Genomic DNA, 14,617 nt, shown 5'->3' on the forward strand with positions numbered 1-14,617 from the left:
TACATCTGTGCAAATATGTAAAATAGTTCATCACTTTGATTTGTAATCCAGTTTAGACAGTCGGTAGACAGGATGCAAAAACAGCTGAAAGCTTCTGGGTAATCGAGCTAGGAATTGGATTTAGCTGTGTGACGTTTTTATGCATAGAATGCATCTTTCCTCCTATTTTTCAATTATATACTTAAAAAAATCAATTTTAATTACTTCCTATTGTTAACGTGCTTATTTTTGCTTGCATATGTTTTGTAAAATATTGAAATGTGATGCTGCCATTACATAGTCTCAGAACCTGCCTGTTTTTTAGCATGCGAGCTCAGCGATTCATTTCCCTAATGTCAGAAAAAAATAAAAAATAATTCTGGTTTTGAATGACTGCTATTCCTCCGTTCCTCTTCATTGCTGAGACTAAATGCTTCCCTAATGTCTCTTGATCTAATGTACTTCATTGGTTATGTTGACGCATCATTTTGTTAAAGTAGAACATTGCATCAGTTTGTGCCATCCGTCTTTAATCTGCTCTGACACCCAGACCCTGCTCACTGAAGTGCGAGTCAGGTCAATGGGGCAGATAAAAAAATGTCAAGCGCCAGGAGAGGCAATAGCTTCTTGATGAAAGCAATTCTTGAATCAAAGGGCTGGTGAGGGTGTAGTGGAGCAGACATGAAGTGCTGAGTGTCACATAGATGTGTGCCTGCATTAGGGGCTAGAAGACAACACAAGTATTTATTCAAACAGAGGATTATTGCCCATGATTTGTTCTACTCTTCCTCACATTCACAAATGTAATATTACATCACATTAGAACATGTATAAATGTGTGTAGCGCATGTTAACACAATTGTGGGCATTACATATAATATTAAAATGAAAGAAACAGGAATCATTAAAAAGTTAACATGCTTAGTCTAGAAAAAAAGACGTAGCGAAATGAAGCAGTATTGTTCAGAGGAATGGAGTTTCTAGGGAGGTTGTAGTTTTGGGAAGATGAAGCTTGTAAAAAGAGTAATATCTTGTAACACGAGGAGACATCAACATAATGAGGGAAAGATATTGAAGGATTAGGTTTGGAGACGTAGGGGTAAATATTACAACCTGGTTTACCCATCAATTTTTAATGAATATCTGCCATATGTTGATGTTGCTACAGTGACAGACTGCTAACCAGCCCCCCACTGCATACAATGATAGATTGCTAACCAGCCTCCCACTACATACAATGGGAGACTGCTAACCAGCCTCCCACTACATACAATGAGAGACTGCTAACTAGCCTCCCACTGCATCCTTTCAACACCTAAACATAGCATATAATTGAAAACAATAATTTGGCAAAGTTTAATTCTAGTCAATCAAGACCATGGTAAAATAGTTTAAATCATGTAGAAGTGGCACATAACTCAAACGTCCAAAGTTGGTCTTAGCCTTAAGGCAACAACATATGGGATTTCAAAAAACAAAGCAGAAGGGTTAACAAGCTGCAGGACTGCAGGCAAGACTGCACTGTTCATAAGCCTGCCTAAACTGTTTGATATTGTTAATCCTACATCTGAAATCATATAAGTAACCTGCAAAGTTAGCCTTGACCGAGAGTGTCTACGTTTGTTTTTTTCTTATTTATTATATTTGTGGTGCACGCAATTGCCTGCTTTCGTCAAGACAAATTGTACATGTAACTGTGTAAATATATATGACTATCGCTCCAAATTGAGCAACACCTTGCCTTTTTATAATTTCTATGTATAATTTGCAGTACTAATATAGGAAGAAAAACACTTAACTTTTGTCCTTTTCATTGTGTAATGCCATGCCACTAAAACGACTAATATTTCTGAAAGCATCTCTCTAATATATTTTGAAAACATATGCATTGATTGATAATAACAGTATGTACGTTTTTGTTCAGTCAAACCCATAAAAAAGTATGTGCAAGATACATTATAAAACAAATATAAATAAATTAAGCACAAATTATGATATTAAAATACCTAAAAGCAACAATCCATAAAAATGACCATTAAAATGCCAGAGAAGCACAGACATTAGCCGCAAGGTAAGGTACGTGGGGCCTCATTTATGAAAAGTGACGCATCGCTGCGTGAAAACAGCAATGCGTCAACTTTCATTGCGCCCTCCTTGCGACACCAATGATGCGTCATATTTACAGTATGACGCATCGTGTCGCAAGGAGTTACAGATACGTCAGTATTTCTGACGTATCTGTAGGCGCAAAAGTGACGCATTGCTGGAGTGGGTCACAAAAGTGACGCAACTCCAGAAATGTGTCCTTTCACATGGGGCAAGCCCATGTGAAAGGGCCTGCGTCAGTCTTACGCCTGCTGCACGGCAGGCGTGAGATTTTGACGCATTTGAGTCCTAGAAATGGCGCAGTGAAATCTCATAGATTTCACAGCAACACTTCCATGACCCTTTCTTGCGTCAATACGCCCCCCCTTGCATACATTATACCTGGTGCAGGTATAATGTGGAGCAGGGGTTTACAAAGTGACGCATCTACCTAGATGCGTCACTTTGTAAATATGGTGCAACAAGGCGCATTGTTTACGCCACTGGTGCGTCACAAAAAGTGATGCACCAGTGGCGTAAAAGTGACGCACAGCCTCATAAATGAGGCCCGTGGTACATGGACAAATATAAAAGCAAATAGTCACGGATGCAAGGAGAGAGCCCGCTTGCGAACCAGCCACATGATAACCAAATATTTGGTTACAGCACAGGCATATAGTGGCCGGCAGTCATCTCTTATTTTGCAGAGTCTCTACATGAAGGCAGAAGCCAGAAGGAAAATGCTCAGGCATGATCAGCCAACCCAATTGAGCTGAGCAGCTGTTTAATATGGTAAAACCAGTGAATTTTGTAAAACCGGTCTGATTTTATAACATCCTGTAAAGCAGTGGAGTAGTGAGCTAACTCAGGATTGAACCAAAGGCTCCTCCAAAACAAAAGTGGGAGCAGCCTACATTTACCCTCCACCCTTTTTGCCACCCATATCCAGTGTCGGGTGGTATAGGGGAGTACTAGATGGTAAATGGGCAATGGCTCTCAGGAATTTGTTCTCAGATCTAATTAGCCCATGAATGTTAAAGCCACATAGCTCTGACCCATATAGGACAGAGCCCAGTGCCTTAGCCTCATAAATTTGAAGTGCCGGTGCTATCAGTATACTCGAGGAAGCGTGATGCTCTTTGGATATGGCCCCTACTTTTTTTGTGCTGAATCACTGCCTTACTAACATGAGGCTACCAAGACATGGTAGCAGCCAGCGTGACCCCCATATAAGCAAATGAATCCACCCTCCCTCAAAAAACAATATCCCTTTCAGTGATTTGTGTGGGTTAAAAAACAACCTTTTGTTATAAGAGACAATGATTTTTATAATTTTGCCACAATGAAATGTACCCACAATACTAATGTACATTGCAAATGTCACAACATGTCAGGTATGCTTCAATTTCTATGAAAAACCTTTACCCTAACATCACATTTGCACAAATAGTCAAACCAATCCTTTTCAGTATCCCTTCCCATCATCATAATACAATACAACAAAGATGGCAACCATCTGATTCTGCAATTGCTTACATTGAATCACATTCATTGGAACCATGCGACCATTGGCGCCTGTTATGTGATAAAAGGTGAACCACAGAACATGCTAGCATCTATGGCATTGCTACATTTTCCTCTAGGCTATCAACATGGTTGGCATTTTGGTAACCATTATAATTCGTACTGAACTGATTTGTAAGGGAATATGATTTGGCTGCAAGTACCTAGATAAGCCAGAGCTGCCCCCAGAAAAAAAGCTTGCCATTCGTCTTACTCTCGGATTCTAATCGTTGTCCTATTATTTTTATAATGGATGACTGAAAGTCAACAACAAGGAGATACTCACTTTCACATCCTTCTGCCGTTTCACAAGTATGCTATCCCTAAGAACATTGGCTACTCACTTTATCAACTTTCCTTTTCTTGATATAATCTGATACTAATTAGACAGTGTCCTTTCAGAAAATGTATTGAATACATATCTATATTGGGAAGACCATCCCACTGCAATATCATCCCATTACGGGACAATGGGTACATTTCCTTTTATACTATGTAGTACATGTACTACTGTTGTATATTCACCATTTTCCATTGCAAAACTACTACAAAGTGTGGATTTACATGCCTCCAGCTTCTGAAACAATGGGTGGAGACAGATGTTTGAGTGTTAAGTTACTGCTAATAACGTTTCACACATAGGTGGAGTTCGCCACCATTAGGGTGGAGATGTCCCTATTGTAAGGTATAGAAAAATATGTACAAGATTTCTAAAATGTTAAAAAATTAGCAAATATATTTTTAGGTTAAAGATTCATGTACATTAATTGGATATATTTGTTTTAAATATAAAAATAAATAAGAAAAAGTTACAGCACTATTAACTTAATTTTGGATTACATAATTCATTTAGAAATATTAAAACAAATTATAATTATTTTTTAAGATTTGTTTGGAAAATCCCACATAAAGTAAAATGTTTATATTTAGTTATTATGTATTAACAATTTCAAAAAAGGTGTGCATAAAATTAATTTAGATTAATGTAATTATTTATTTATTATTTATTTTTCACTTATATATAAATTTCACAATAAATTAAATTGATATGCACTTTTAAAAAGCCAAAATTAATGATTTAACATTATTGCATATGGGGTTCTATTTTAAGCGCCTGCCGCCATTATTTCCAATGTGGAGGTCTTGTAGTGCCAGTGATTGGTGCTTGTGCTGCTGTGCTTAGTATAGGTCTGAACTGGTGTGCATTCTCAACTTTTTTGGTACCTTTTTTTTGGTGTAACAATTTTAGAAGTACCGTTGAAGAACCGGGTTTTAGAACCCTGCAGCACCAGGGACACGCCCAAAGTCTTCAGGTTCTCCTGTCTTGGCAAACAGAGACACGGAATACTTGTAGGTGGCGTCAGAGATCAAATTTGTTAGCTGCAGCTAGTAACAGTAATCTCAGCAATACAACACGGTGTACAACTCAAGAAACTGTTCAATTTTCATAGAGCAAGACATCACCTTTTATACACAATATTCTCATTATAAATGTACACCCACTGCGCAAAATTCTGACCATTAGGACACATTTTCTAACTAAGTATCACATTAACAAAAACCCAATTTACAGTAACCCAACCCAAAAGTTAATTATTAGGACTGTCCCAAATTCAATTTCCACAAGACAAACCCATAATTGAAAGCACTACCCATGTAATGAAAAGTCGTAAGAAAAGAAACAAATCAGATGCTGATTAAGATAAGATGTGCAAGGAAACTAAAAGTCAACGATATCCTGAACATTGATTGGCAATTTTAGACAAGAATCAAACCAAGGGAAATTGGCCTCGCGAAGGGTCAGTTTCAGGTGAAGAGGTCAGCGTCCTGCAGTTCACTCACAAGTCAGAAAAGGGCCTGTTCAATGCATACATGAACAATGAGGCCCATGCAACTTTGTTCGTTCGGTTACCTCCGCGGCCTATGTGAGGGCAACACAAAATGGCGTTATGAACAACGCAAACGCAAAATGGAGTCCGGTCCCGAAAACCACGGAACCTCAGACCCTCCTTTTGCCATTACGTGGGCAAGGACCTAAACTCACGTCAATCTGAATCCAGGTCTATATCTATTCTCATCAGGTCATCAAGGTGTTGCTGTAACATCATCTTATTATCCTTCACTTCTCTCGGGACTGGTCTTCTCACACAGATCGTAGCACAAAGACTACAAATGGCGGGACCACACTGGATGAATAAGCAACACGAAAAAATGATTGCTAAAGCCATACCAAGAAACATCATAATCTTCCAGCCCCATTTGGACAGCAGTTCCCAAAACCATTCTATCAATGACCAGTTCCCTTCGTCTACATGTATAGACTCAGCAGACTTATGTAACCTCAGGATGGCTTGGTACACTGTCGGGGCATTATCTGGTATGAAAACCCAGCAACTAGACCCGATCAATTTACATACCCCACCTATATCTGCAAGTATAATATCTAAAACAAAGCGGTTCTGTAATGTCATAAGGCGATCCGCTTGAAGCTCAGCTGTAATATTGCTTATAGCACCTGCAGTCTCATTGATAGTCAGTCTCTTGTGAAGGCATTACACCATCTCCCAGCCTGTATAGACGACGCAGGTCTTAAGGGAGGGGGGAGTGAAAAACAAAGGAGGGAGTTACAGTCAGGGAAAAAAAACCTGGTGAGGTACCCGGAGAGCCTCAGGGTTTTAATAAAGAGTCTCAACAAGCCACAATAGAAGAATTACCGCAATTATCACAAAGTGAGACAATATTGGGTGTAGGGGCTCCTTTGGTAAGTCCTGATAATAAAAGTAGGTCCTCCTACTGCCTTAGAAATAGACAGTTTTTTAAAGTGAATTTTCCATCCATTACGAAGCAACCAGTTGTCCCCAGGTTCACCAGAAGAGTTACCCGCAAAGTCTTAAAGCTTCAAACGACTAAAGGCAGCAACAAGAAAAAGTCAGGGGACAGTCTAGAAGCTAGGGAGGAAAGCAAGACTTCAAAAATAAAAGTTACCCCCTCATTAAGGTCATATTTTAAAATACAAAGTCAAGGTTATATTAAGGAGAAAAATAAGGAACAGAGAGAGACAGCTTTATCTAGAAGTGAAATGGATGATAACCTGCCTCCCGGTACAGTTGATGAAGTTAGTGGAACAGAGGAGGGGGGGACAGATGAAGTGGAGGTCGTTCTTACACAGCTGCCTACATCCTCTCAAGTTCAAAGTTCTAGTCCGACCCGAAGCTTACCACCCAGTTCAGACAAAACTCCACTTCATAGCTCAGCACAGAGTCTCCCTGGAAACACGTCCACCGACTTGTCAATAACTGTGTCTGAAAATCATGTTTCTGTCTCGAGACTCGCCCCGACTAGACCCCAAAGCAGTACAGATATCCTGCTGGAAAAAATGATGGAAGAAATCAGATCAAGGTTTGAGATCTCGGAAAATAACCAAAACAAGATACAAGAAAAATTCGAGCTGCTGGATGTTAAGATGAATGCACTAGGAGAGAGAGTCAAAGCAGTGGAAGAGGTGGTGGAAGAGTTAAATAAAAACGCTGAAGTAATCCAGAAGGAGATAAGAGCTCTGAAAGTCAAAGATAAAAATATTGAAGAAAAACTGGAAGCGTTAGAAAATCAATCCCGAAGGTGCAACCTCAGATTGCTGAATGTTCCTGAAGGACGTGAGGGAACGGACATAAAAAACTTTGTGGTATCTCTACTGGAGGAGTCTTTCCCTTGGACTAAAACCCATGGCCTGTTAGAAGATATACAAAGGGTACACAGAGATCCCTTTGGTAAATCAAAGGAATGAAAAAAACCTAGGCAAATCTTAATAAATTTTAAGACCTACACACTCAAAGAAAAAATACTGAGTGAGGCACTGAAAGCAGGAGATCTCAGCAAGGATAATTGGTCCTTTAGAATCAGATCAGATATCGCAAAAGTGACTCAGGATAGGCAATGGGAACTAGGTCAGTTGATGCCGGAATTAAAAACATTAGGTGCCACTGTTCAAATGAAATTCCCAGCATCCCTTCGAATAATGTGGAAGAACAAAATGCACAATATTAGAGACCCAAAAGAAGTCGAATCCTTAATCGAACAAATACGAGATCAGATAAAAATTCAATCACTGACCCAAGTATAGCTGTTTGAAGAAAAAAAAGGGAAACGGTGGTAGCGTCCTAAAAGTAGAATTAAATAGAGGCAGGGAGCTCAAAGTGGGCCAAGAATAGAGCCCAAAGGAGAATCAGGGAGGTTCCCCCATGGAGGGTGGGTGTATCTTCTCACTTTGGTTTTGTTTCTTTTCACTACTTTCACTCTAGTTCTAATTTATAAACTCAAAAAAAAGGAAAGAAGGGAAAAAAAGCAGTGAAAATGCACAGGGGAAGGGAGCAAGATAGGGAAAAAAAAAATGTCCTCTACAACTCAATAGATATAGAAGGAAGGAGAAATTCTGGGGCAGGCAAAACAAGAGAAAAAAATGAGACAGAATATGAGACAAATAAAGATAACTACCTGGAACGTGAATGGACTACGCACTAAGAGTAGGCGGAGGAAGATTTTTGAATATCTAAAATCATGCGATAGCGAGATCATAATCCTGCAAGAAACCCATTTCTTAAAGAAAGAATGGGAGGAAGCAGTGAAAAACATGAGCTGGTTGGATTCATATATATGTACGGATCAAGAATGTGTTATCAAGGGGGTAGCTATATTATTTAAGAAATCTTTGAGAGCAAGGATAGAGTCTTCAGAAGTAGACCATAAAGGAAGGTGGGTAACAGTTAATATTAGATTACTTAATCAAACCCTCTCTGTGGTGGGCTATTACGGCCCAAATTTGGACGACCCTTCTCCCCTTCAAACATTATATTCCTATTTGATCACATTATCAGGCCCCATCATTATAGGTGGAGATTTTAATATTATACCAGACCCTAAAGTTGACAGACATCCTAAGGGGAAACAATCCAACCTCCCGAAAATGAGAGAATGGTTGAAAATCTATAAAAAGGATTTGAACTTAATAGACATTTGGAAAAAGAAGGGCGACGGTCAAGAGAAGTTCTCTTTTAAGAACAAGAAGTTAGGGATACAGTCTAGGATTGACTTCTTCTTAATAGATCAGGGCCTACTGGAAAAAACCTTAAAAGTAACCCATCTCCCTGCTCACCTTTCAGATCATTCAGCAGTACAAATGATAGTCACAGAAGATATAGTGAAACCTTCAAGGTGGACGATGGATCGCTCAATTCTTTTAAATTCTGAGATTGTCAACCAACTCAGGGAGGAGACAAAACATTTCTTTGACATCAATAATGAAGGGGCACCAATACAAATAGTTTGGGATACATATAAAGCAGTGATTAGGGGCACTCTGCTAAGCCTAGCCTCCCATAAATCGAGAGAGCTTAAAAGAAAAAGAAAAGATATAGAAGAAAATATCTCATTGTTAGACCAGCAAATATCTACAAAGCCAAAAGACCCAGCTTTGGAAGCTGAGAGACTTAATCTAAAAGATACGCTCTCATTCATTCTAGAAGATAAATTGAAAGAAAGATGGGAATGTAGTAAACTGGCACATTACGAATATGGGGAGGGCTGCGGAAAATTATTGGCTTGGAAATTAAGAACAGATAGATCTAGAAACAAAATTCTATTTATAGACCCCAGTAACCCAACACATAATGGAGCAGAAGAAGATACTATAAAGCAAGAATTTATAGCCTTTTTTGGTGATCTTTATTCCGATGACTGTAACCCATCTATGGAAGAGATTGACATATTTCTAGAGGCTCAAAACATCCCAAAACTAAATCAAGAAGAGAAAGACAAATTAAATTCAGAAATCACAATTCTAGAAGTTGAGGAAGTTATTAGAAACTTAAAAAGAGGTAAGGCCGCAGGTCCGGATGCCCTCCCAAATGAGCTTTATATTAACCTAAAAGACACTCTTGTCATCCCTCTTACTATTCTCTTTAACAAAGTTTTTCTTGAAAACTGCAGTCTTCCTGACTCTTGGAATGATGCAACTATTTCTATCATCCTAAAACCGGGTAAAAACTCTAAGAAATGTGAATCCTACCATCCTATATCCATTTTAAATTGCGACTACAACATTTTTACTCAAATAATGGCAAAAAGACTTGGATGTGTGATTGGTTCCCTAATTGATTCTAACCAAAAAGGCTTTGTGGCAGGTAGAAATTTGCATGATTTAACTCATGAGCTTATTGGAGCTATAGATATTGCCATCTGCGAGAAGCTCCCCCTTTCTATAATCACTATTGATGCAGCAAAAGCATTTGATAGAGTCAATTGGCTCTATCTGAGTGAAGTACTAAAAAATTTGACTTAGGAAATAACATCTTGAATATGGTTAAAAACATCTACAGTACTCCTAAGGCTAGAATATTAATTAATGGGGAGCTAACGGATCAACTTTTAATACAGAGAGGTACTCGCCAGGGATGCCCCCTATCCCCGCTGTTATTCAACTTATATATGGAACCAGCAGCAGAGTGTCTTAGGAACCATCTATAAGGTAGTTGGCTAGTCGCACAGCAAATTTTAATTTTCAGTTCAATGTTTGTAAGTGATCAGCTTTTCTAGGTAAGTGAGGTTTGCTGCCCAGGTGTCGCCTCTCGTCTAGGACGACCGTTCAATGAAACCATAAGAAGTGCCTCCAATAACTATCAGAGGCATCCCTAGGCGCTCCACTCTAACAGCAGTTTAAACACAATTCCGGAAATCAATCTTCAAATCAAGTTCTGATTTAATGTTTTCTCGTCATATATTTATCATTATTTTCACATTTCATTCATCACAAATAACCATTGTTTTTGACGGTCTCATTATGCACAAATCATAGTCCAATGCATTTCGGGCTATGTGCCCTTCATCCGGGACATACGCTAGAAGCAAGATCAAAAATAAAATCTATAAGTTTTCCATATACACTGAACAAAACTCCATACAAAACTGTAATTACATCGGTAATGTGAGTCATATGCATGCAGTGCTCCCCTTACTCGTGTACACATGCCATAAGAAAAAACACTTGTATCTCACTTGTTGTGCGTGTATCTCTATCGCCAGGATATTTGTCTGCAAAAGTTAGAACAAACATGTAACCCCTGTTCCTTACTCTCAAACATATCATCGGCAACGTATCTTCCACTGTCATTTCTTAATTAATCTTACTTGTAATACGCAAAGAGCGTTTCTATGTTGTTCTTTCAGCCATCAGCTCTCGGTTCTGGCGCCAAAAATGTTCAGCAGTGTGTAAGCCAATCACGCTGGGTTTAATAAAGACCAGTCTAACTCTCGTAACATGGCTGATTTCGATACGTTCTGCTCTCCTATCACATGTTACCTAACCGGCCAATCAGAGGCTAGCCAGGGTTGTTTACAAATATCTTTGCGAAGGCTTACCTTGCTTGTATATTATGCATATATACTCATATTATAACGAAAATATTAAAAAAATAAAGAATGTGGAACGCTTGGCTCAGGCAGCATAACCAATATGACTAAATTAAATTTCACAGGTAACATAAAAATTCAATACGCTTATTAAGCCCAAAGGGCTTACTCGAGTTCAATAAATAGATCCAGTGATTTTCTCTTTGTAGAAGGAAACGATTATTGTCTCTTCCTTCAGTCTTTTCAACAGTTTCAAGCACCACAAATTGCAGTTGAGAGATATTGTGATTGGCCTCTGTAAAATGGGTAGCAATGGTGGACTTTAGACTCTTAGTACGAATATTGGATTTGTGCTCATTTAATCTAGTTTTGATCTTCCGTTCAGTTTTTCCGACATATGTTTTGCCACATGGGCACTTCAGCATGTAGATCAGATTCATACTATCACATGTGGCATTTACTTTCAACCTAATTTTGTGACCTTTCGTGGGATGGGTTATATGGTTGCCTCTGATGATACTATTGCAGTTCCCACATTGTAAACAAGGGCGAGTGCCTCTATATTGTTTTTGGATCATTGTGGTCTGTTTCAACATTTCCCCAAAGTTTTTATTTCTAGTGTATGCAAAGATCGGTGGATTTTGGAAAGTTTGTCATTTTACAGAGGCCAATCACAATCGTTTCCTTCTACAAAGAGAAAATCACTGGATCTATTTATTGAACTCGAGTAAGCCCTTTGGGCTTAATGAGCGTATTGAATTTTTATGTTACCTGTGAAATTTAATTTAGTCATATTGGTTATGCTGCCTGAGCCAAGCGTTCCACATTCTTTATTTTTTTAATATTTTCGTTATAATATGAGTATATATGCATAATATACAAGCAAGGTAAGCCTTCGCAAAGATATTTGTAAACAACCCTGGCTAGCCTCTGATTGGCCGGTTAGGTAACATGTGATAGGAGAGCAGAACGTATCGAAATCAGCCATGTTACGAGAGTTAGACTGGTCTTTATTAAACCCAGCGTGATTGGCTTACACACTGCTGAACATTTTTGGCGCCAGAACCGAGAGCTGATGGCTGAAAGAACAACATAGAAACGCTCTTTGCGTATTACAAGTAAGATTAATTAAGAAATGACAGTGGAAGATACGTTGCCGATGATATGTTTGAGAGTAAGGAACAGGGGTTACATGTTTGTTCTAACTTTTGCAGACAAATATCCTGGCGATAGAGATACACGCACAACAAGTGAGATACAAGTGTTTTTTCTTATGGCATGTGTACACGAGTAAGGGGAGCACTGCATGCATATGACTCACATTACCGATGTAATTACAGTTTTGTATGGAGTTTTGTTCAGTGTATATGGAAAACTTATAGATTTTATTTTTGATCTTGCTTCTAGCGTATGTCCCGGATGAAGGGCACATAGCCCGAAATGCATTGGACTATGATTTGTGCATAATGAGACCGTCAAAAACAATGGTTATTTGTGATGAATGAAATGTGAAAATAATGATAAATATATGACGAGAAAACATTAAATCAGAACTTGATTTGAAGATTGATTTCCGGAATTGTGTTTAAACTGCTGTTAGAGTGGAGCGCCTAGGGATGCCTCTGATAGTTATTGGAGGCACTTCTTATGGTTTTTAGGAACCATCTAGCCATCGCCCCTTTCTCACACCAAGGTTGGCATAAAAAAATAGCACTATATGCGGATGACCTAATGATATTTACATCTCATCTTAAAGAAGCCCTTGAAGCAACAGAAGAGACCCTAATTAACATTGGGAAAATATCAGGTTATCAAATTAATGTTGAAAATTAGTACGTTTTGGTGAACATTATCTGCGCCATCTTGCCTCTTCCCCTGATGCCACACTTTTGTCGTGCGCACCCGCCATTTTAAGATGCCCCGATCAGAACGAACCCTTTTGCATGCCGCTGGCCCCTGACATAGCCCTTCGCCTTCACTAAGCCTGCACGCTGACCACCCCCCTGCTTGCACCTGCCTTGAATCATAAACCCCTCTTCGGCGCTGCTCTGCCCCAGGCCCTCATCCTGTTCCCAGCGCGACACCTCCCTTCTTCCCTTTCATGATCTCCGGCCCTTAGATGCAAACCCCCTTCTTCCCCGTGTGCCCATTTGTCTTCCCCGTTCCCAGGCCGACACCCAGCTCTGCCGATACCATTCCTTGCCCCTCCCCGTACAATAGAAAGCTTCCCCCATCAAAGGATCCCCGGGTTGATCAAAGCCCCCCACTCCATGAGACCCGATCAAACCCCCCACATTCCGTGAATCGGCGGAATATCCAGCTGCGTGATACTCATCACCTGTTGTGACTAGGGTGGGGACTTCAACTGTAAATGTGTGTGGGAACGGGCCCAAAGGGGAGTTCCGGGAATGTCTTTTCCTTACATCAAAGCTTTAACATGAATGTGTAATCTGTAATAAAGTCATAAAACAGTGTATAAGAGGCCAGGCCTCAGAAATGTATCTAGAGCACCTCAGAACGATACCTTCTGTCCGTTTCGTTGTGTTCTCCTCCGGAGAGAATAAAAACCTTGTTTCCTGCTTTCCAGTCTCCAGCGCCTGCCTCTTCATTGATTAAATAACTAGAGGGTCACAGAGGCAATACCGCCGGGCAAATATCGATTGTCCCCGACCCACACCAGGTTCAACAATTGGCGTCCCAAGCGTGGGGCCCATCAGCGACTCGTGGATCCAGTGGGAGAGGTCCCGACGACAGAGTGAACGACTGCAACGATCGGGAGAGCTCTTGCCCAATAGACCCTCGTCTGGCAGCCGATCATCCGAACTTCACTAGTTCCGAACAGACCTCTCTCGAGCGATCTACGGTCCTGACTGGGAACCATTAGGAGTGCCGTGAGAAATACGAGAAAAAGAGGACGATCGGGCGCTGGATTCGGAAGACAAGAAACTGTCCACATGGTCCGGGTAAGGTCGTGTAATCACGACAAGTTGCGAAATGATTGCTTGATTGTTTGATTGCTTGATTATTTAAAAATACTAGTATTGCTCTTTATTTATTTGGAGATTCACTGTCTACAAACGGAGAAACAACGGGCTCTCTCTTTGCAAGCAGTGGAGGATAGGTAGGGCAGCAGCCGTGCTTATTTTTTCTCCCCCACTCAATAATTACTTGAAACTGAACTGTTGTTCGCAAAACTATTGTTTCCTGGAGATTCCCTGTCTGCAAACAGGGAAGAGACCACCCTTTTTGCAGATAGTGAAAAGGGTAGGTAACGCAGATCTTTGCGGACCTACTCATTCTCCCCATTGTTATTTATTGGTCTTTTTGTTATTTTTTGATCCATGAGGTATTCACTGCCTGCAAACAACGTAGAATAGAAATGTTCTGTCCAGTCTTTGCACCTAGTGATAAGATAGGCAGTGCTGACTTTTTAGTCCCTCGTTACGAGCCGTCATGTCTGTCTTCTCCCCACTGATTAATAGCCTGTTTAGCCCGGACCGTGTATTAGAGGTGGACCATATAGCTCCACTAGAAGGCACCCCTAATAAGGACATGTTCATAAACTATGGATTAGTCACCATAGCCTATA

Source organism: Lissotriton helveticus, chromosome 2_2, assembly GCF_964261635.1.
Source record: "Lissotriton helveticus chromosome 2_2, aLisHel1.1, whole genome shotgun sequence".
Taxonomy (NCBI): domain Eukaryota; kingdom Metazoa; phylum Chordata; class Amphibia; order Caudata; family Salamandridae; genus Lissotriton; species Lissotriton helveticus.